This window comes from Cryptotermes secundus, unplaced genomic scaffold (assembly GCF_002891405.2).
Source record: "Cryptotermes secundus unplaced genomic scaffold, Csec_1.0 scaffold22, whole genome shotgun sequence".
NCBI classification, from domain to species: domain Eukaryota; kingdom Metazoa; phylum Arthropoda; class Insecta; order Blattodea; family Kalotermitidae; genus Cryptotermes; species Cryptotermes secundus.
Genome location: NW_019742961.1, coordinates 3,274,516 through 3,298,725, shown reverse-complemented (window position 1 = coordinate 3,298,725; position 24,210 = coordinate 3,274,516). Strand labels below are relative to the sequence as shown.

At 42.7% G+C, this 24,210-nt stretch overlaps 1 protein-coding gene across 1 annotated transcript in view; it reads left to right on the top strand.

The window, feature by feature from the left end:
• Positions 1 to 24,210, top strand: part of LOC111873409 — a 322,135-nt gene that overhangs the window by 52,906 nt on the left and 245,019 nt on the right. The gene's annotated exons all lie outside the window — the stretch shown is intronic.

The window sequence follows — 24,210 nt, the reverse complement described above, 5'->3', positions numbered from 1 at the left end:
GTTGAATAATTTAGTGGAGTGAAAGAAATGCTTGCGCAAAGACCGTTATGTGAACGGCATACAGTGCGGTAAAGTAACTGAAGACGGTGAGACAGTGGCCAGGCCTTACTGTAAGACATTCGCCTGCCGAAACAGAAAAGCTCAGACTCATACCTGAGAACTCTTCGGACCTCTCAGATGTGTTATCGCACAGGCAAACTGTTCCGTAGTGAAGACTGCAAAGAATATAGCAATTTAACCCTTCCTGACACAGTATTCACCACCGAGACGGAACAGAGTGTAAGATTTGCTACTGAGCCAACAGTGAGTCGTTGTTAGTAGCCTCAACCCAAATTCCTAGAAATACTTGGCAGTCGCTCAGTATATTTTTGTAAGATCTGTTTACAATTTTAGCGAAGCAGTCAATTTGCCCAGTTTCTTTACTTCGTCCCTTACAAACGTTGATTAGAAATATTTTATGAACACAGTGCATCGGCGTGTTATGTATGTGAAATTTCACATTTCGCTGTGTGCGTGATTAAAAGTAGTTGCATGTATTTAGATTTTTGTTCATAATACTGCATCTCACCGACATGTTTAGGTGTGATAGTCGCGTTTTCTTCCCCCCTTGAGATGAAATATAATTAGCATGATAAAGTCTAGGAGTGTGAGATGGGCAGGACATGTAGCACGCATGGGGGTGAAGTGGTGTGCATACAGGGTTTTAGTGGGATAGCCAGATGGAAACCACTAGGAAGACCTAGACGTAGGCGGGTGGGTAATATTAAAATGGATGTTAGAGAAATGGGGTGGGGTGGGGTGGGGTGTATAGCCTGGATTGACAGGGATGAGTAGCGGGCTCTTACGAGCGGCAATGAACCATCAGGTGACCTAGAATGTTGGGAAATTCTGAAGTAACTGAGCAGTTGGTGGGTTCTCAATGACTGCATTCCATGGATTTTACTTAGAGACGAAAGGTGGAGGTCCTTTCATGTGAGCAGAAATGAAACCTTTTTTTTAATTCACCCCAGGTAGTAAACAGGAAAGAAACTTTAAAAAACTTTATAATGCTCATTTCATGATTTTCTTTATCCATAATCCAACGATACGTTATTTCAGTATCCTCAGATATCGACATATATAATTTCTTGCGTTGTGTCTGTTTGTATTGAAACCTTATACGGTTTATTCTTATTCCCTTCGTTTAGTAACATTTCTTACTTCTATTTTATGAAAAATAAGTTGTGGCGCGCCTCATTTGTTCTGTAGAGCCAGAAAAGGGCTTTAAGAGGTTGTTTGTTTTGTGTGCAGTTCCTATATCGATCCAAATTCTCCAATTTTGATACTGCTACTTGTGTTTGTTTAGATATATCCTACATTTGTATTGACCCTGAAATCTCTAAAAATTGGTGGCAATGGAGGATTTCGAAAAATTCAGCGGCTCCTGTTCTGGGAAAGGATAACATTAGAATGGAACTGTGAAGTTTATCTAAGAGAAGATGGATTTATGGAACAGTATATAAGTACAAAATGAAGATAAGAATTTTATCTATTTTTTAATTGCTAGTGGGGTGGAACTAAGTCCCTGATACTGCTGCCACTTCTGGCCTATTGTACCAGCCCCAGATGATAGGTGAGGGTGATTGTGGAGCAATTGGTGGAATGAAGATTGGCAGGGGAAACCAAAGTACTCGGAGAAACCCTGCCCCAGCGCCACTTTGTCCACCACAAATCCCACTTGACCAGACCCCGGGATCGAACCCGGGCCTCCGAGGTGGGAAGCCAGCGACTAACCGCTTGAGCTATGGCGCGGCCTAGAATTTTATCTAAGAGCAGATGTGATGCATTTATATAAACATAAAACGAAGAAGCAGAGTCTATTTGAGGGTAAATAGTATAGTGCTCATTATATAAACATAAGAGGGGTATACGAAAGCAAGGGGGTGTAAGATACATTAGGGTCTCTATAAATATAAAATGAATATATGAAGATTATCTGAGAGCAGAGATATATAAGGTACATTATAAACACATGGAAAGAAACAAAGGCGACAGGTCACATTTATTCTCCGGTCAATGCGTATGAAAGAAAAGGGCCTACCGTACCTTTTGAATAGGATGTGATTGGACCCTGGAGCCGATCCGGACGGTGTGGCGAAGAGAAAAAATGTCTTTGTCTGTTGAGAATCGAATCCTAGTCTATCGTGGGTGTACGTAAAAAGTATCGATAAAATTAATTATTGAAGATTTTTTTTTTCATTGGCACTACAGCCCCAGTGGGCCTAGGGCTACCTCCATGAACTCCGTTCACTTCGGTTTTCCTAGATCTTACATATTCGGTAGGACTCCTTGGGCGAGTGATCAGCTCGTCGCAAGGCCTCTACCTGTAGGCAAACACAGAAAAGCGCACATAAACATCCATGCCCTGAGTGGGATTCGAACCCACGATCCCGGCTTCCGAGCGAGCGAAGACAGTGCATGCCTTAGACCGCTCGGCTACCGTGACCGGCAATTATTGAAGAATACGTGTAGTTATGTTCAAAGTTAGGCCAAGTGGTACAGTGGCCAAGAACCGAGATACCGGTGTCCATGCTTCGAGACTAGCAACGTGGCATATAAATCCTGGTTGAGATTGCGGTCATGTAGTTCGGTAGAGGGACCCTCATTATGCAGTTTCCTTTATTACTTTGTTGAACAATTTCGTTTGATTTAGTAGGAAGTTTCTTTGAAAATACCTTCCAGCATTGTCTCTCCTGAACGTAAGGAATCGACAGAATTACTGGGGTTTTTGGAATTTTTCCATTGTCCGGAATTCTAGGAAATAGAAAACACGACGTTTCGGAAACTGGATCTGTTCCCCTCTTCAGGTGAGGAAGGAAGGTACACACCTACTCAGTTGGGCCCCTTAGAAAGAGCTCTTTCTAAGGGGCCCAACAGAGTAGGTGTCTTCCTCACCTGAAGACGGAAACAGATCCAGTTTCCTAGAATTTCGGAGGATCAAAAAAGTCCAAACACCCAGTAATTCTGTGTGTTATCCACCATCGTCATAACCCTTCAGAATCTACTTGTAAGGGGTCGAGTTGCGCATTCATAATTGCGTTACAGTTTCGAAAATTCAATTCAATTCTTTATTATTTATGTGCCGAGTCAACAGCCGCAAGGCCAAGTACAGACGGAGCACAGATATATATGATATAAATGATATCATTTATAGTAGCCTGCATACCCTGAGTTTATTATCATTTAGCATTTGTCTTTAAAACCATTGCTATTAAGCCTGTCATCAAGAAACGGCCTTCAGATTAGTCTACACAGTTTGATGCACGATACACCCATTCCCGAAGGGCTTTGAGCAAGTAAAGAACGGCATTTCTTCTTGTTACATTTACTGAGCTGTTATGTGTGGGGCAAGTTTACCTGCTTGATTCGGTATGCAAATGGTTTTGGAGAGAATAGTAGTAGGCGGTCTGTGGTATCGATCAGCTGTCGGGTCGTACTAGCTGAAACCGAATGGCTGGGGTATGCAGGGACACCACACCTCTCCCGAGGGCTGGAGAACAAAGGAACACACCCTACTTTGGGTTTTGGACGTGTCCTGTTTACGGAATTCCATAAAAAATCGGTTGAAATACCGACAGACAAAATATATTTCATTAAGTCTATTAAATTGTCAATTTAATAGTAATATATATGATTTGTAATGACTGAAGGTGTTTGAGAACAGGGTGCTGAGGAGAATATTTGGATCGAAGAGGGATGAAATGACGGGAGATTGGAGAAAACTGCATAATGAGGAGCTTCGTAACTTGTACTCTTCGTCGAGTATAATTGGAATGATGAAGTCAAGGAGGATGAGATGGGCGGGGCATGTGGCACGAATGGGTGAGAAGAGGAATGCATATATGATATTGGTGGGAAAGTCAGATGGAAAGAGACAACTGGGAAGACCAAGACGTAGACGGGTGGACAGTATTAAAATGGATCTTAGAAAGATATAATGGGATAGTATGGATTGGATTGATCTAGCTCAGGATAGGGACCAGTGGAGGGCTCTTGTGAACACGGTAATGAACCTTCTGGTTCCATAAAATGCTGGTAAGTTCTTGAGTAGCTGCACAGTTGGCAGCTTCTCAAGAAGGGCTCAGCTCCATGAGTGAGTATGATTTGCATTGCTTCTTGTATATCAGTTGAATGAAACATCATGACAGTTGCCTCCTTAATTATTTAGTATCGGAACAGTAGTGATGACGTTATTTACAGCGATAGAACTGTGAAAAATATGCTACTATTTAACACCATGATGGTGTAACATGGAAGTAGCGTGGTAAGAGCTCTAAATTAAATATTTATTTTTCTCTTTGATAGCGATAACTGTTGAACCACTAAGCTTCGCAGGTGAAGTTAGATGTTATGACAGATCGTAGACATAGGATATGTACAAAATTTGTATGGAACTTTTTCAGATATTGAAAATATGATGCGTCGTTCCACGCATAGCTGCTTGAGGCACTATGCTACAAACAGGAAGATCGTGGGTTCTATTCCCGATGAGGTCATTGCTTTTTTTTTAGTTGACCTCATCCAGCTGCATTATGGCCCTGAGGTCCACTCAGCCTCTGATAGAAATGAGTACACGAATCTTCCTAGGGGTAAAGGGCGGCCGGCGCGTGAGGCTGACAACTTCACTGTCACCTGTGAGTCGGTTGTCCAGATAAATATAGGAGCCTCGACGTCTCACAACCCTATGGTCCTTCACGGCCTGTTACAAGGATAGCTTTACTTTTTTACTCCGTATTATTTTTGCTTAATCTTTTTAATGCGTGGATGGGTTTTAGATAAGTTGTGGAAGGTTCGATACCTGAGTCTTTAATTCATATTGTGGTCTTCCGGGCAGAACATCCTTTCGAAATGTTGGTCCCCGCCCAACACTATACACATTATCATAAGTCAGAAGGCTGTAGTATCAATCGTAATAACCGTGAGAACCCGATCTCATACACGAGCCTTAATTGATTCAGTTATTTGCATTGCATAGAATAACAGAAGTAGGTCATGTAAAGCTTCCCATAAATCCGCATGCTCGTTCGGTTTATCTTGCTGATAAACTCGGCTTACCCTTATCTGAAGCACTTTATGTGCACTGTAGTTCGGCCGAAGGGCAAGGAAGCGAGCATTTGTCGACTGACCCAAGATTATCGAAACTCTAATCGCTGGAATTGTGTGAAGATTGTGAGTCTCTCAGCTGACGGAAAGTCATTTAAAGGATTCTGAAGGAACAGTGTATTGATTATCAGCCCTGCTTCGTATTAGGTCACTGCCGAGTTTAGTACAGATACCTGGTACCATTATAGATATTTTTCATGGATTTCTTCAGGCACGTAAAATACTCCACTTCCTTGCCATTCGATCAGCCAAGTACCGAGACTGATGAAAATCTTGTGTTGCTTTGCAGTATTGTCAGAGCTGACACGCATATTAGGAGGTGGTGATAAATGAGATTAAGCAATAGGGGAATGATTAGCAGAGGAAGGAATTTTGAGAAAATCTTATTCCCATTTCTTTCGCCACGAATATAGCATATGAGTTTGAACCCGACGACCGCCTGTATGGTCTAGTGGTCAGAGTTCCTGGCTACAAATCCAGAGGTCCTGGGTTCGATTCCAAGCGGCACCAGATTTTCTGAGAAGTAGTGGTCTGAAGCGGGGTCCACTCAGTCTCGTGAGGATAATTGGGGAGTATAAATACAAACCACTCCGTCCACTGTGACATGTAAGTTTTTACTACGTTAAAACTTATCTCCCTTATATGTTTCGGTCCTTACGGGCCATCTTCAGAGGGAACATCATTATAAACTGGAAACTACCATCACAATAGGTGTTTTGATTTAAAATACATACACTTATATCCTATAATGCACAGTACGCATAAAGTCGTGGCTGATTGTTTATATATGTTTGGATGCATCTACGAGTATATCCCCTGATACAGTCACGAGCACCATCTAGTGGCTGTTCTCGTTACTTTACGTATGAACAGCNCATAAAACACAAGTTAAAATTGTTCTAAAAGTCAAAAGTTAAAATTTAAATTTAAAATTGTTTAAAAAATTTAAAGTTTGTGAATCGAATTTCAGTTCAGGTCACTTGTTATGCTTTCACTTCCACTTGTATTCAGTCACTTTCTACTTACGTTCATCACTGCGTCAAGTTCACTTTAACTAGTTTAATTATATTATTGATTAAACGTTCATGAATTAAGGTTCAATTTTATTATAGATTGCACTTTTTCACGTTTGGAGGTCTTGCTGTTCTACTGCGTCTTCTGAAGTTGTGGATCTGTTACGGTCCATGTTATGATGGCTACTCTAAAATATGTTGTGTGGTCGGTAAAATTGACTCTAATATTGATTAAATACACAACAGGATGCAAGAAACAATTAAAATCAACAAATGTAGTTGATACAAACCTTACTAATTGAATTCCGTGTTGCTTTATGTAGTACGATGATAGTTGTTGAAAAATATTCAGTGTTTACTGTATGAAGTAATTCGTCGGTTTTGGAGCAGCTTTTCTCCATACATTTAAAATTGAAGGAGCCGGGGGGGAGGGGGTGGCTTAGTCGGTATAACGACGGGCTACGGGCTGGACGGCCGGAGTTATATTTCCGGCAGAGGCAAGAGATTTTCCTCTACTAAACAACGTCCAGACCGGCTCTGTGGCCCACCTAGCCTCCTATCCAGTGGGTACCGGGGGGTTAAAGCGGTCGGCGCGTAAAGCAGACGAGTCACCTCCATCAAGAATAGTGATGCTATACNCCCTGTAATGGCGTGATGCTGAATTCATTAAGCACAGGGCAGTTTTACTTTACGTTTATAATTTGTGTTATCCCCCACAGAGTATGCCCAATACACCACTTATAAGAGAACCAGCCAGAACAAGCGGCGAAACCATCCTGCGTGTATTGACCGTTGTTGTTTACTTGAATAACAACGCGGGTTCCATGAATTTATTCCCTGATGTCAGGAATATCATGCAAGTTGTTACCAAGTACATTGTTCTTAATGTTTTCGAATGATGTATCTCGTTCGCTCGCTCGCGCGTGCACAAACACACGCGCGCTTGCACGTATGTTACGTACTTGTTTGACATAGGTAGATACCTGGACTTTAGTTTGCTGTCTGTACATTGGACCAGTTTCTTTGATAGCCTGTCTGAAATGTCCCATTTTTCTGTAAAAAAAAAGGCAATGTTATCCCTCTACTTTTATAGATCCAAATTTTTTTGACCTCGGCACTAGTTGGAGGTGAGTGGTCAGCTTCACTCCCCGGCCGCTTTACTAGGAAGCTGGATGGACCCCAAAGCAAGTGTGGACGACGTCAAGAGAAAATTCTTGACCCTACCGGAACTCGGAAGTTCGACCCCTCTGTAACCAGTGTGTATCCCGGCGTACCTACTTCTTCTGCATGGTATTTTTTCTTTCTTGTCAGAAACGTCATGAAGTGTCTAGTGCACATGTCTGATTCTTTTGAACTTCATTATAATTTTTTTTCCCCAATGACTCTTCCAGCCTTTTCAGGGCCTTGGCCTCTTATTCTGTTCCGTAATCATTTTTCACAGACGGTAGGACTCCTTGGATGAGTGATCGGCCAGTCGAAAGGCCTCTACCTAAACACAGGATAACACAAACACAGAATAAACGCATACACACACCGGACATCCATGCCTTAAGTGGGATCCGAACCCACGATCGCAGCTTCCGAGCGAACGAAGACAGTTCGTGCCTTAGACCGCGCGACTACTGTCGCGTGAATGTTTAATTATAATATGGTGAATAAAGTATTACTTCTGTAAACCGTAGTTCTATAGTAGAGTTCGTTGTGACAACCTCAGTTTTTATGTAGTGACGTGGGATTATAGCAAAATATACTTTGGCCTCAGTTCTAAGCTTAACAGATATGTCTCCGTTTTGTATCAGCATGCCATTCATTATTCTGAATTCTTGTTCTTTGTATCAAAATTCAACCATAAATCTTCATCATCTATCCTTTTCATGAGCCTGGAAACCCCTCATAAACATAAGTTCTTTCAAATTGGTATGCCGGTATTTCTGACAAAAGCAAAGGGCTAGGAGAAAGACCGGCTAGACATCGGAAGTGTCATAAAATATTGCCTCTGTTGTACGGAAATGGCCTGAGACTTACAAAGCTTGTGCAGACTAGTAGATTGGGATGTGTCTGCCCGTATAGGCGTAGTGGCCAATAACTATGGGTTGAGTAGGATGACGTTTCCCCCAAAAGGGCTTAACCATTTAACATTCCTTCACATATTGTATATACAAACAGTTAATAACGTGTAAAATGTAAATAATTGTACATACTGACAGTCGACTTAATACTGCTGACTGCAACTCTGACAGAAAACGCGTCCTCTCGTCAATGAAGGCTTCCCACGTGGATAGGACAGTAATTTTCAAACAGAAATAAATATCTGGTCATGAATCCCAGATGGGGCTCGACACCAAGACAGACAGACTGACCTCTTGCAATGTGACTTTGACTTTGCTGCACAAGCATTGCGGAGCCGCGATAGCGCAGTCGGTATAGCGACTGGCTACGGGCTGGACGACCGAGGAGTCTGAGTTCACGAGTCCTGGTGGTGTCAGTAATTTTCTCCACGTCGTCCAGACCGGCTTTGCGGCCAACCCAGCCTCCGATCTAGTGGGTACCGGGGGTAAAGTGACCGGGGCGTGAAGTTGAGCACTCACCTCCAGCTAGTGCCGAGGTCAAGAAAATATGGATCTATACATCCACCCCCGAATACGCCTTCATGGCGTAGTGTAAAATTAGTTGAGTACAGGGACAGCCTTAGGTTTTTCTATCACAAGCATAGTTAATGTTTCGTCATAGACTGTAGCCCCTGTCCAAAAATACTTTTTTTTTTAAATGCAATATTGGTGGATGACATTTAATGCTGATTTTGCCATCCTTGAAGAGCGATAGAACTGGACGTTTGCAAAAACAGAATAACTTTGAAAAGGTGTTTCGTAGACATCGGTAGAATACAAGAAAAGTTCAACACCACTAGCACAGAAGCCACATACTTACTTATACAGAGCTAGAAGAAACCAAATTCATATTTCACAACCAATTAAGATACATATATTAAGGTATCGCTACATTTTGTTGACTTGTTTATAGGAAGTTTCCGACCCAAAATTACACATTCAGTTCTTGTTTACCATGCGCGAAATACGTGTCTTGGATTTTAAGTTCCGCAAGAATATTAGACTAATGATTAACGTTAAGTGATATTCCTCATTGTTCTTTGTCGTGGGTTCCGCTTGTATCCTTACTATTTTATTTTCAGATAAATATAAATTGTAATTTTCTTCCCTGTATTCAGAAACAGAATGGGCAAAGTGGTCTAAAAATAAGTAAAGCTATCACTGTAACAGGCCATGGAGGCTAATAGGGTTGTGAGGCGTTGATGTTCCCACATCTTCAAGACAATCGGCTGTCAGAGGCGGTAAGGTTGTTAGCCTAACTCGCCGGCCGCCCTTTATCCTCCAGGAAGATTCATGGTATTCATTTCTGTTAGAGGCTGAGTCAAACGCAGGGCCATAGTGCGGCTGGAAGGATTAGGCCAATTGAAGAAATCCACCTCATCGCTATTCCCGTGACCTTCCTGCTTGTAGCATAGTGCCTCAACCAACTACGTTACCGCGTGCCCCCCACTGACTGTGTGTAGGATTAAGAAACTGAAAAAACCGCCAAGGTCCAACAGGAGGACTGGAGCAATAGATAGACATAGATCTATAATGCCTTGCATCGCGGAGTTCCCTAATTAGGCATACGCCTACCTTCTAACGTAAGCGTAGCCTTATTCCAGTTTTCACGCGCTTGAATCCAGCTGTAAAGCTGTCTCTCTGGGCCTCGCTACAGCGGAGTTCTTTTTATCTTCCTTTGATTATTCCTAGTCATAAACTTTTATTGTTAAGAAGATCCCAACAGGAAAGTGTGTGTGTGAGTGACGGCATGTCTCGCCAAGAGAGACGCAACAAGGATGCGTTGTTGCCAGATCTTCTTTTGAACTTGAGTGTCCTGAAGCCTGTACCGCATGTAATCAGCAGTAATTTTTCTTTTCGACTTAGTAACATCATGCACAGGTCCATAATTCTCCGTGTTCTGCTTAAAATAAATTTGAAGTACGTTTGTAGGCCGTCTGTACAAAATATAATGTTCCAGTCCTTTATGTTCCATTTTTAATGTCACGTTGAAACTTACGGACACCAATCAACAATCCCGAAATACTTTATTTATGCCAGTTATTAATGTAATAAGAAGTAAAGTAAAAGAAAAAAAGTAAAGTAAAGCTATCCCTGTAACAGGCCTTGAGACGTTGAGGGTCCCACATTATGTAGACAATCGGCTCAAAGATGGCGATAAGGTTGTCAGCCTTACGCGCCGGCCGCGCTTTACTCCCCAGGAAAATTATTTAATTAATTCCAGGTACTCATTTCTGTTAGAGGCTGAGTCGACCCCAGGGCCATAGTGCGGCTGGAAGGATTAGGTCAATTGAAAAAAAAATCCAGTGACCTCATCGGGACTTGAAACCGCGACCTTCCGGCTTGTAGCGTAGTGCCTCAACCAACTACGCTACCGCGTGCCCCTCAATGTAATAAGAAGACCTGTCACAATTGTCGCGTGGTAAATGGCGCTTACTGTTTTGGACCTCTAGAACGCTGTTATCTTGGGTTGATATCCTGTGTGTGGCATTATTTTGTGATTGTGTTAAACTGTATAGCAGAGGATGACCCCACCCCAGTCAAAGGAGCCCAGCTAGATGTGTAAAGGGAAGATATATATAGCGTCCGAGCTTAACTCTGAGGTTGAACAGGCCAGAAGACACAGTCATGAAAGTTGAAGAAGTTGGGACACCGCGAGAGAGTGTGCTGTAGCAGAAAAGAAAACTGACTGCCGCCGATTGGTTGACTTTCACCACGTGAGAATCTTTGCTCCCTGGCAGTTAACAATCACCTGCCTTTCTGAAGAACGTCTAGCAGATTACACGCCATAAAATACCAGAAAGTGATAACTCTTCATAGTAACCGCCATGAGAACCAATCACACCCGCCCATTTTCTTTAATCCGAAAATAGTTTAATTTAATGCACTGTGATAAAATGCGTGTCAGTATGTAAAGTGTATGTATGCCGTTAGCAATCAGTTTTACTTCTCGAGTTATCAGAGCGTCTAAAACAGCTTCGAAAACCACCTATCCTTTTAATCCTTTAAAGCGTAGTGATCAGTGTATGTACTGCATGCATTAACACAAAAACGTCTGTATTTTGCTTGAGGAGTGTATTTAGGCCTATGTTTTCCGTAGGATTCTCACAAAAAAACGGCAGTTCATTCCCTAAAGAACATTAACAGGTTTGCCTTTCTAATGGAGACAGTTGCTTTTGTTTAGGAGCTGAAGTTTTAAATGTTATTTAGATGAATTTTATACGTCAGCCCCTGTTCACATTCTTTCCTCTGCTCATAACAAAAACATCATTCATAACCCTTAACAATCTCACCTTCCCAGCGCTTTACCAGTCACTCAAGCGTACCTGTACCAGTGGGCACTGCCTGGGAACCTTCGAAGTAGGAGAATGTTCAAAATGTAGTGTCTCTCACTAACCACTACCTTACTTACTTACTTTCTTATGGAGCTGAGCCCTTTTTGAGGAGCCGCCAATTCTGCAGCCACTCAAGAATTTCCCAGCATTTCATGGAACCCGAAAGTTCATTATCGTGTTCATAAGAGCCCTCCCCTGGTCCCTATCCTGAGCCAGATCAGTCCAATCCATACCATCCCATCCTATCTCTCTAAAATACATTTTAATATTGTACACCCACCTACGCCTTGGTCTTCACAGTTGTCTCTTTCCTTCTGGCTTTCCAACCAATACCCTATATGCATTCCTATTATCCCCCATTCGTGCTACATGCCCTGCCCACCTCATCCTCCTTGACTTGATCATTCTAATTATATACTTCGAGAAGAGTACAAATTATGAAGCTCCTCATTATGCAGTTTTGTCGCTTCATCTCTCTTCGGTCCAAATACTCTTCTCGACACCCTGTTCTCCAACATCCTCAGTCTATGTTCCTCCCTTAATGTCAGAGACAAAGTTTCACACCCGTACAGAATCACAGGCAAAATTATAGTTTTGTATATTCTAATTTTTGTGTTTTTGGACAGCAGACGAGAAGACAAAAGGTTCTGGGCTGAATGGTAGCAAGCATTACCCGAGTTCAGTCTCCTCTTAATTTTTTCCTGACTCAGGTTTTGATTTGTTATCGTCGTCACCAAATATCTGAACTGTGCCACATTTTCAAAACATCTGTTTCCGATCTTTATGTCATGATTTTGCCCTGCATTTGGTGACGAGACAGCAACTTATGCTTAGTTTTCTCCGTGTTTACTCCTAGACAAACCTCCTTACTACCCACCCCAACCCCCCATTTTCTCCTACCTCGTTCCCCTCCCTCTCAAACCGTCATGTTTCATGGAGTTAAGTCCGTCCTTCCGTTGTCTGTTGACTGTGGCCAAACTCTTCGACAGTTTTCGTCGAAATACGGCGTGTCCAGCATATATTATTTGAGGAATTTTGAATTTGGTGTAGTTTGATTCGTTTTAAGCCCAGGCGCCCAAGGGAATATTTACATATGTCATTAATTCTTTCACAGACTTCGATGAAACTTGAATTAAGGCACCTCTGTTGCAAGGGATTAGAAATATTTTATACACGTTCAGTTAAATTTTCATTTTATTGGCAACTTCACAATGGGCCTAAATTAAGTCACACCCATATCTTTTGTGGTCTTTGGCAGATTTTGACGAAACTGGATACAGATCCATGGAACTTGTGTTGTAACCATATGGTTATTTAATTCACTTGATTATCTAGACCCCTAAAAGGCTGGTCTAGAGATGATAACACTGCAGATTTGTATTCAGGAGATGTTCGGTTCGAATCTCGAGCTGGACACCGTCTGTCATTACTCTGTTTTCCTCAGTGTTGAGATTAGGTCAAGCCACTTTCCTTTCAGATCGTTTCCAATTTATGATTAATTTATCGCCATACCATGGGAGGCTGTTAAACTCGATACTGACACGTTAAATTGCGCTTAAAGGAATTATGTTACGCTTGCGTAGAACAGAGCCAACATGCGTCTTGGTGCCATACGCTGAAAAGTGAATGTGCCAATTCTTGTTCCGTTCGAAACCATGGACTCAGAGCCAAAGTGGTTTTCTCGTCTGCCTAGAAATGTAGGAGATTGGACCCAGGTCTTGAGTTCTTGACGTGCCTTAACACTAGTCAGAAGTAACGGCCTTACCTTCTTTGAGCTCCTCCATAGTCTGAAGGAAGGAAGGGAGCTGAAGATGGAACAGCGTTGCAGACGTCTTCTTCCAAAGCCTTTATTTGTTGGAATTTTTAGTTTGAAACTTGATAGTTATCATGTTCACACATTTAATACGATATTGCCCAGCGAAATTTCACTAATCTATATTTCATTATTCCCATTTTTAACTGAGTGTAATAAACGTAAAAGAATGCCATTCATAATGCTCTGTGTTACATTATGGAATCCATAGGAGCCGGGATAGCGTAGTCGGTATAGAGACTGGCCGCGGGCTGGATGACCGAGGGGTCGCAGTTCGAGTCCAGGTAGGGTAAAGAATTTTCTTTTCTTCATGTCGTCGAGACTGGCACTGGGGTCCTCCCAACCCCCTATCCAGTAGGTATCTGAGGTTCTTTCCNGGGGGGGGGGGGGGGGAGGTAAAGCAGCAGGGACTTGAAGCTGACCACTCACCTCCATCTAGTGCCGAGGTTAAAAAAAATGTGGATCTATACATCCACTCCCCCATACTTGTTCATGGCGTAGTGCTTAATTAAGCACAGAGACAACTTTACCTTTTACTTTACATTATGGAATACACAGGCGGGGTAGCGTATTTGGTATAGGGACTGGCTACTGGCTGGGCGACTGTGGGGTTGGAGTTCGAGTCTCGGTAGAGTCAAGAATTTTCTCTAAATTGTCCAGACCGGCTCTGGGGTGTACCCAACCGCCTATCCAATGGGTACAGGGGACTCTTTCTGCGGGGGTAAGGCGGCTTGTGCGTGAAGCTGACCACTTACCTTCAGCTAGTGCTGAGGTCAAGAGAAATATGTATCTATACATCCACTACCTTATACTCATTCAATGCGTAGTGCTTAATTAGTTAAGCACAGGGACAGCTTTACCTTTACCTTACGGAATACATCTTTATAAATCTTGTTTAAGTACAGTATTCGTGTAATTCCTTATTTGGATGTTCCGTGTCGGGAACCTGTGAGCCGATTACCGTACGCCCTTTCTAGCGACCTCTACAGTTCTCACTCCTGCGGCCGCTCCACATTCATTAATCTTCCTGTCATCGACGCTAGATAGTCCCGACACTGAGAACGTCGTTAAATAGCAAACTTGAAAATCTACTTTTCTTTTGTTTATGAAATAAAGAAAGAAGTCTGACTGGATCTATGGGAATAGAATCCGTTCTTTATAAGTATATTACAGTGAAAGACATCCGCATAGCTGCACAGTAACATCTCATCCCCTGCCTCTTGGCAGACTACATATCTGCTTGGAGTTTAAATAAATGAATTCCGCATACTAGCACGTTATACTAATGTAATAATTTCCAGTAGTGTAAAATTACTTTCTCCGACGTGATGGTGAAGGGATGGTATTCAACTTGTGGTCTGCGGTCTAGTATGGCCTGTCACATATTTCGAAGGTGAAAACTTCACTAGCCGTACGAGTACTTGGATTTTATAGTGCCAGTAACAGTGGTGTAGAAGAATGATTAGTTTATCCTTGGGAGCCGAGGTAGATCAGCGGTATAGCAAGTAGGCTACGGGCTGGACTACCGAGAATTCTATTTCCGGCAACGGAAATGGATTTTTAACCTACTGAGCTCATTTTAGAAAAATAAGAGAAGACCTATATGATCACTTTGTTGTTTATGTATCTCCCCGTCGTTGCAAGGCAACGACTCAGTAAACACGTTCCCTCTGCATGATTACACACGCAACAATAAAAGAACTGTTGGACTCTGTGCTTTATGTGCGGTCAGTGTCGTATGATAATATGTTCATGGCGTCATGCTTGGTGAAGCCCAGGGATAGTTTTACTTTTGTCTTACATTTTTGTGTTACGTATGGTTCGTGTTTCATAAGGGGATGCGAAAGTGAAGGGGTGAAGGGGATGTAACATTGTTGCAGAATCCGTCTACAACAGGGTTTATTAAACTGTGGTCCGGCAGAACACCATTGTTCCTCCGCTGAAGTCGAGTAATGGGGCCCCTTCGCCAATTTATAAGAAATAAAATGAACTTAATGCATTAAAATTTTCTTAGTTTTACGTAGTTCCAACAAGCTCTCATGCTTTTTTTTTTTGTTTCTGTTAGGTGTGATTTAATGGTGGTTATGTCTCCTTTATGTGAGAAATGAGGAAGTGTTAATTAGAGTCAGTGAGCAGAGGAATATCCTACACGAAATAAGAAAACGGAAGGTTACTTGGATTGGTCATGTTTTACGCAGAAACTGCCTTCTAAAAGAAGTTATCGAAGGAAAGATAGAGGGGCGGATAGAAGTAGGAAGAAGACGTAAGAAGATGCTGGATGACCTTGGGGACAGAAGAGGATACTGTCATTTGAAGGAGAAAGCTCTAGATCGCATTAAATGGAGGAATTGTTTTGGAAGAGACTGTGGACCTGTCGTCTTGACAGATTACTGATGTTGATGATGTCTCCTTATTTTTAGAGAATCGCATACCGTTACTTGACGCCCTTTTTTCCGCTGTTGATATTGTTCCCGGTAATGATGGCATACAAATAGTACTTCCACGGTGTTCCGCAGAGTGTAAGATAACCAGCAAGTCCTCCGTAAACTGGAAACAGTTTGTAAGCCACTGGAGTCAGGCAATGTTTCCGGAGCTTTCGGCAGCTGCAGACCGCTACATGGCCGGTCAGCGCGCACGGGCTACTCAGGTATCATGACATTCCCCTTAGCCGTAAAGAGTACGGCACGTTTTTACTGCGAATATGAGACGAAATTGAAAGCAAAGTTGCCATGAACCACTTTTCTCTATCCATCAATCTAAAGTATTTTTAGACAGTGATTATTGAAAGTTTTCGGTATTTAAATTATTTTAATTATTACCTGCGATATAATACTATAACATACGTGGGAGGACAATATTAAAATGGATCTTAGAGAGAATAGGATGGGGTTATGTGGACTGGATCGGTGTGGCTCAAGATAGGGACCGGTGGTGGGCTCTTGTGTGAACAAAGTAATGAACATTACAAATGATAAAACAATTCCGTTCAGTGTGACTATTGAAGCTTTTACTACTTCACTACAGCTTCAACAGTCACACTGGACGGAATTGTTTTATCATGTGTAAATATTGTTAGTGTGACGGACCTGAATGAAACAAATCAAAGTAATGAACCTTCGGATTCCATAAAATGTTCGGAAGTTCTTGAGTAACTGCACAATTAGCGGATTCTGAAGGAAATGTGAGCTCTATGAAGTAAGTTAGATGTAATACCATATGGACTGTACTCTTGTAATACTACGGACCATCCGGTGGACCTTCGCGAACCACAGTTTGAAAAACAAGGGTCTGTGGTAACCGTGGCGTGACGTTGCAGTCTCCATTTTGTGGTTGTTCGAAGTGAAGACGTCTTAATGGATGATCATTCAGTCATGTTGGCCTACAGACTTCCGTGCGGACGGTTATCTAAGGCAGCATGGCGTTCTTTGCATGTGATACAGAGCGTCGCGTTGGAGTGGGTATTCGTATTCGTGAGGTTCCAGGTTTAGAACTCGACCCGGAGACGCTTTTCGCGGTTTTCTCTGTTCTTCCACCCAAATGTCCTGGCAGGATTTCAAATTATTCTGTGGCAGCTTCCTTCAATATTCTTTCCAGTGCAGTATTCACCAATTCTGTCGGGTTATGTGGGTTACTTGAGCCGTCATCAAACCAAGCATAAATAAATCACACCCTCAAGCGACTCTGACATCGTCGTAGTGCATTTACATGCCGATACAATCAGCTTTCTACAAGAGCAGATTGATTTTACATGTTTATGAAATCACGTGTTTGCATGGAACATTACGTTTACGAAAATTTGTTACGTGATTGAATAGGGTGTTTGTTGCAGTGGCCGCACTGTCTAAGGCGTTTACCGTCTCGTCGCTCTCGAACGCCGAGATCGTAGGTTCGAATCCCAGTCGGATATATATTTAGGTTTTGTCTGTGTTGTAGATGCCTTCCGGCAATCTGATCTCCCATACATGGAGTTACTTGCCACCTACTTTCACGCTGGTTTCTTGCTCGGCTTATTCTTCGACCCTGACGATGGAGGCGATATGTTCGTCCAAAACATCGGTTGACTTTCAGCGGAGTACATGGCGTTGTATCCCAGAAGATAAATACTCTTCAAAGAGTTATATCAAATGTGTATAAATAAGGTTCCGAAACCCCGGAAAACGAGAGCCTTTGGACTACATGGCTCATCTTGTGGTGGAAGAAGAAGAAGAAGAAGAAGAGGAGTAAGGAGGGCAAGTGGACTTGGACTACATGGCTCTGTCTTGTGGTGGAAGAAGAAGAAGAAGAAAAAGAGTAAGGAGGGCAAGTGGACAGTTTGCCATTTGTTAGCGGAATTGATCACAGCTAGCTTTATTTGGATTTCGAAAATTTCAATTACAGTGACCCGTTTATTTTGATTGTATTATGGCGAAAGATTAAACCATTTGCCTTTAAACGTCGACCCTGAAGATGGAGCCAACATGTGCCTCCGAAGCGTCGATATTTGTACACACTTAGAAGGTTACACTCTCGCACAATCCAGCATACTGCATTCTAAATAACTATATGCTTTTGAAATGGATGCATTCTTGACTGTTTAACGTACTTTTGGTATTTATACCGTAGTCTGCAAAAGTCCCTCGACCTTACAAAGAACAGCCCAACCATCCTTCTGTGAACGAATGATAATGTAGTATACGAGTATATTTACAGGAAATATGCAGGATACATTGACTGGTGTTATGGCGCATTGCAGAACTTATGGTGATGGGTGTACAATACACAGACAGTCCAACGTTTTTAGATATGTTTGGTCATACCAAGGTAGTTTTTTTTTTCTTTGGGTGGGGTGAGACTGAGTCCACTGGGTACGTCCGCCACTAGCTGGCATATTGTACCAACCCCGGATGATATATTATGAATGTGGAGCAGTTAGTGAAACGAGAATTGGCAGTAGAAACCGAAGTACTCGCAGAAAACCTGCCCCAATGCCAATTTGTCCACCATAAATCCCACTTGGGCTCGAACCATGGCCGCTGCGGTGGGAAGCGCTTAATGGGGGGGTTGAGTCGAACTGGGTCCACTCGGCACGGCGGCCATTGATTGGCCTATTGTAACCTGCCCCGGGTGATTATGATGATGGAGAATTTGGTGGAATGAAGATTGGCAGGAGAAACGCCCCCCCCCCCCAGCACCACTTTGTCCACCTCAGATCCCACTTGACCAGACCCGGGATCGAACCCAAGCCACCGACTAAGCGCTTGAACTATGGCGCGGCATTCACACCAAGCTGTATAAAGCGCGAGGCTCCCACGATGCGTCCATTAATTGCAATAACTGTACTTCAGGACACGGTGAACATTGCGGGGTAGTCAGCGCGTTGTGAACTGTGCTTCGAACACGTTCTTTTACCTTCTTTGTGTTTGATTACGTGAACTCTACAGATATTCCGAACGAATTCGCGGTGCTGTGCAAATAACGCCTGCGTACGGGTTTCGCCGGTTGATAAACGTTGCTGAAGGAGATATATACGTGTAACAGTGGGACCTCTTGCGCAAGCAGTGCATCCGTGGCCTACATAAAGTATAATTGGCCTGCGATTTATACACCACGTGATTGACTATAAGTGAGACACGTTCAGTTACTTTCTGTAAAAGCGGCCTCCGTAGTCTAGAGGTAACGTTCCCACCTTATGACTCGTAGTACGCGGGTTCAAATACCCGGCGGAGGTCGTCGAATTTTTAAGGGAGGAAAATTTCAGGGAACAAGTCCTCCGGGAGGGACTTTAAGCTGTGTGTCCCGTGTCGTAACTTTACGGCACGTAAAAGAACCTCATATCCCCCAAAGGGGATCACTGAGCCAAATTCCAGGACGTTTCCCGCCCAACAATAGTCTCTAAGGCCTCTAATAAATGGGGGAAGCATTATAGACACCGCTAAGCAAGTGGCCGAACTCGCTTGCTCGGCGGGACTGATGGTACGCACCATTTATCGGTAGGGTATAGAGACTGGCAGAATACCATAGAGGGAAGCACAATAGATCAAACTGGTCGCGGTGCATGGGGAAACCCACCCTCTCTAAATAACTAACTACTTTCTGTAACATAAATTTTCTTTTAAGGTATGTTGTGCCTCTTATTTGAGGATTTTCATAACAATAGAGTGTGACTAGTTACATATCTTTTTCATCAGGGGTGTCAAATGGATTTCTCTGAGAATGCACGTACAAGCACAATTTTCACAAAAGTGTTCATTACACCTTATGGTACGGAACGTCCCGGCGTCCCTGTGGAGGTGCGAGAGGAATGAGGTAATTCGTGTGTCTACAGGAAGTTCGAAATTTTCGTTCTGCGAAATTTCACCACATAGAGCTGCCCTTTATGGTTTATATGAGTGGACAGTTTTCTTAATGTTCGGTCTTTAATATTTTTATTTTCATAGCGATTTCGCAACGCAAACACAGATCAGATTAAGAAATAGTTGGAGTCTTTAATTGCATATAAAATCCCGCTTCCATTGAAACGTTTTTGATTGCAAGATACAGGAAAATAGCAGTCTCCGAGGTGTGTTGGAGACCGGAAGAGAAGAATGTCAAGGTGCGCCATGGCACGAAACCAGGAAATGAAGGACGTGTATGGTTCTTAAAGGTTGAATCTTGAGGCTGTAGTTTAGCTCGAAGAACTAGCATTTCTGAGGAGCTATTGTACGAAATTAAAACAATAAGAAACACTGTCCTTAAGTAAGATTGGGAGATATGATTGAAGTCAGGAGCAGAACCACCATGCAGAATTCTTATTGTCAGATCTTACGTTCTGTGAAGTTCAGGTTGTGCGTACTTTCGGTATTAAACATTTCCCTCCTCTATAATTTTTGAACCGGTTGACAGATTTTTTGAAGAATACATTAGGTCCACACAGTTTTGTACTTTTTAATTTATTACAATTAGTCATATTAAAATCGGGGGAGGGGGGTGCCAATTTCTGAGGTGGAATCGATACCCTGTTATATCAAGGTAGTAATAGTGTTGTGTGGTAATAGATCTTCGGAAATGAAGTGGCGTCTATTCAGGCTATTTTATTTGCTTGTAGACTGGGTAGAGAACAAGAGGGAATCTGTTAAAGAAAATCGGTTTGGCAGCGAGACCGGTGAAGTACTTGACTTAGCTCGGTATGCAGAAGTTTTTAAGGAAATAGTTAATAAACATACGTACAAATTTTATGCGAAATCTTTTCCTGCGCTTTGACATTTGCAAGCATGGCGATGGTTTGAACATTTATTGAGCTTCATCATCATCAGTAATCTGTCAGACGACAGGTCCACATTCTCTTCCAAAACAATTCGTCCACTTAATGCGATCTAGAGCTTTCTCCTTCAAATGACAGTATACTCTTCTGTCCCCAAGGTCATCCAGCATCTTCTTACGTCTTCTTCCTCGTCTTCTTGTCACTTCTATCCGCCCCTCTATCTTTCCTTCAGTAACTTCTTTTAAGAAGGCAGTTTCTGCGTAACAAATGACCATTCCAATTGGCCTTTATTGAGCTTGTGTCAGACAAATTTGTGAGTTCCTGTGCTTAGGGTAAATTGGACTAAAAAAACCGCCACCACCTCGTTTAATCAACGACTCATTTCCAACTGTGTCAGAAATATCCACATCTTAATTTTTTGAAGCTACAGCATTCACAATTTCAGAGACGTACAGTGGTTTCTAAAATCTTTACTTTTATTCTCTAAGGGAACGTGAATTTGAGAAAAGGCAGAAATCACGTTATTACCGTGCACGGAGGGTACTAAGTCAGTCGCGTCTGAAGTTGTACTACTCAAACAAATAAAATTCTGTGTGAGGAGTAGAAGTACCAGCAGCACATTACGGTAACAATAACACAGTTATTTAAAGTCGGAAGTTCTCACTTCCCAAGCCTAAATAAATCGTTTAAAAAGTTACTCATCAGAAAAGGAATAAACCAAAACAAAAATGCTTCCACGCTCAATCAGAATCGCTAGTTAAAAGAGCACATTCCTCATAATACTCGTACAGAGCACACAGCCATATGTCCACATGCCTATCATTGCCACATTTTTCGTTGAACCATACTTTTCACTCCATACAGTAAATCCAGTAGTCATTTGTATGAGAGTCGAAACAGTAACCGCCACAGTCCCCACAAAACAGGTCGCTTTTCTTCCTTCTTTTTTTTCTTGCCCTGTTCTCAGTTTCATTCTTCTCAGTGTCTATATTTGTTCTTTTCCCGGCTTACTCTGAACGAGATCTTTAGTCACCACAGCCGAATTCGTATTGGGGGATCGCCGAGGAGCGTCAGCTATCGACCGATCTTTGGAGAAGGCATTGTCTCCCGGACAGAACGACATACACGTCGAACGTGTGACTGCAGCTTCTGTATGAGTTTCAGACCTTTCGTGATTTATATTTCCTGATGGGGTATCTTGGCCTCGGTTGACGTTGCAGTGTAACGGACGCTCAGATACAGAGCTGAGAGCGGACGCCCTTTCTGGTAGGGCGTCCGGATCAAATGGTAAATCCCCGTAGATCTGGACCCAGCTACTGAAAACCTTGGGGTGGCAGATTTCATCCAAGTTTCGACTAATAATTTTGAAAATTGAAGTTGGCGAATCCTCTTCCAGGATTCTCCCTCCTGTAATTATCCTCAGCTTCATTCAGTAGCATTTCAGTTGGGGGGGGGGACTTTTGCCCAGTTCCTAGAGCTCATTGTTGCAGTGAGCAGAAAGACAGAGCAACTGGATGTTTAGTAACAACAAAATGATCGAGATGAGCTCGATGTCTATGAAGATTTAAAAGGCCTGTTCCAGATGGTGATTGAAATTATGAAGAAAATTTGCAGAACCCGTCTGTTGTTATGTACCCCTTTGGAGTCATGCTAAATAAAGGTGCTTCCTGCAATAAGAGCGTCTGCAGAATAATTCCTTCTGTAGTTTCCCTTATACAGAACCACTGGTTGATCCAGTTGTTTCCACTTACTCCATCCATGCAGGCCACTACTGTCACGGTTTCCCCTTCTCTTCCGTGAGTAGCAGTGAGAACTGTTTTACTGCCTTCTACGGCTAACAGCTTTTGATTACCAGAACTGCAAGTCATCTAAACTCCTGTCTCATCCAAATTGTGTATTAAATGATGCCGTAAGTCCAAAAGCAACTTGTAAACATACGGTTCCTTGGCATAGTTGGTTTTCATCATCCACAGGCAAGAATGCATTTCTCCAAGCTTCTTTAGAGGGGAGCTCTCTCGATTAACCTAGTCACGAATTGTCCTTCGAGGAATACCATGTATCCCGGACGCAGTTACAAAGGCAGTCCGAGACTTTGCAGCAGACGCGGCGAGCTTCAAACACTCTGTTGGTCATTGTACCTTGACACCTTTGCATGTCGTCACCATGCTCTAAAAGAAATATCAGATTTGAAACCGAAATTCTGAAAGAAAAAATTAAGGGAACAACGGAAGAATGATAGGCGTGTGACGGAAAGGAGCTTAACATGAAGACGTGAACATATTAGGAAGCTTATATTATGCTAAACAAGTTAATTTCGCTAGTGAAAATATAGCTTTCACTTATTTTAACTGTAAACTTGATAAGATACAAAATGAAACAGACGCCATTATTGGCCTGCCCTACAGCGGGGTTATTTCACGAACTGTATTGTTTTCGGTCATCGCGGAATGAAGTTAAGGAAATCAGATAAACGAGCCTTTTAATATCCTCACAAGAGAGAACAATGAAAACGGCATCCAGTCACATACAAGCGGTAATAACATCAGCTGTTATTGTAACACTGAGACTCTTGACCTGTGACCTTGCGTATACTCAGGCGTCCCAAAATGGAGGTAGTAACTGACACGCGATAACCGTTCGAGCTCGTTCAACCTACTGAGACAGACCTCGGCGGTTTCAAGATGGCACTGCTAGTTGGTGGACGTGCACACAGCAACAAATTGCCGGTGAGCTCTCAACGATACTTTAAAACATATTCTGGTGGCGTTATTATCCGCTTGGTGTTAATTGCCCCTTCTACCCTCTGCGCAAACTGAAGTTCTATAATTGTTAGAATGTAGGTCTTAATAGCATCGTGCTATAGAACGAAGGGCTTAAAGCGAAGTAGACGTCCCAAGTAAGGCCGGGATAGCTCAGTCGGTATAGCTACGGGCCACTGGCTGGACGGCTTGGGCTTGATTCCCGGCAGGAGCAAAACAGTTTTCTGCACTACACAGCGCCCAGAACCGGCTCTGGGGCCCAGCCAGCCTTCTGTGCATTGGGTACCGCGGGATCTTACTCCGGGGATAAAACTGCCGGGGCGTGAAGCTGAACAGTCACCTCCGTCTAGTGCCGAGCTCAAGAATAGTGGAGCTCTATACCTGCACTCTTCATGGCGTGCTGCTTAATTAAGCTTAAGGACAATTTTAACTTCACCTTATACGTGACACGTTCTTCTGTAATTCTCGTCGCGGCTTACATCCAGTCACGGCAGTGAACTGTGTTCATATTTCACCCTTTTAATTTCGTGGACGGTTTAAGACACATTCAGGCTTCTTAATGAAACCGATAGGGAACAGACAGACAGCGGACCGACAGTGTGCTCTAGTATTCACATTGACGCGTCATAGAGCCATCACAGTCACTCGTATTCAGGTCTTCTATGACCTTCAGATACGCATGATGTGAACGTACTCGTTGAAATATCATGAATACTTTGCCGATGTGAAATTCACTAGTCAGTGCAGGCATCCGTGCTACGGAAGAAACACAAATTTATATTCCGGTCTACTCAGAAGTTGGAGGCGGTTTGCTCTTCTGA